This window comes from Mastomys coucha, unplaced genomic scaffold, assembly GCF_008632895.1.
Source record: "Mastomys coucha isolate ucsf_1 unplaced genomic scaffold, UCSF_Mcou_1 pScaffold9, whole genome shotgun sequence".
NCBI classification, from domain to species: Eukaryota; Metazoa; Chordata; class Mammalia; order Rodentia; family Muridae; genus Mastomys; species Mastomys coucha.
In genome coordinates this window covers 100,368,298-100,368,694 of record NW_022196915.1, presented here as the reverse complement: position 1 = coordinate 100,368,694, position 397 = coordinate 100,368,298, and the positions used below count along the sequence as shown (strand labels likewise).

The 397-nt window shown below is 41.6% G+C and overlaps 1 protein-coding gene across 4 annotated transcripts in view; it reads right to left on the bottom strand.

Moving 5' to 3' along the window:
• The window catches only part of Gpc5 (glypican 5), a 1,368,055-nt gene that overhangs the window by 954,269 nt on the left and 413,389 nt on the right, over positions 1-397 (bottom strand). The gene's annotated exons all lie outside the window — the stretch shown is intronic.

The window sequence follows — 397 nt, the reverse complement described above, 5'->3', positions numbered from 1 at the left end:
GTACTGTCAGAGCCTCTCAGGAGATAACAAACTATAGGCTGGCTAGCCCTTCCTTCAGTCTCTGCTCCATAGTTAATCTCTGCAACTCCTTCCTTGGGTATTTGGTTTCCCCCTTTTAAGAAGGAGTGCACTGTCCACCTTTTGGTCTTCCTTCTTGAGTTCCTTGTGGTTTGTGGGTTGTTCTTCCTGTATTCCAAACTTCTGGGCTAATAACCACTTATCAGACAGTGCATACCGTGTTTGTTCTTTTGTGATTGGGCTACTTCACTCAGGATAATATTCTCCAGATCCATCTATTTCCCTAAGAATTTCATAAATTTATTGTTTTGAATAGCTGAGTAGTACTCCATTGTGTAGATATATCACAATTTCTGTATCCACTCCTCTGTTGAGGGAC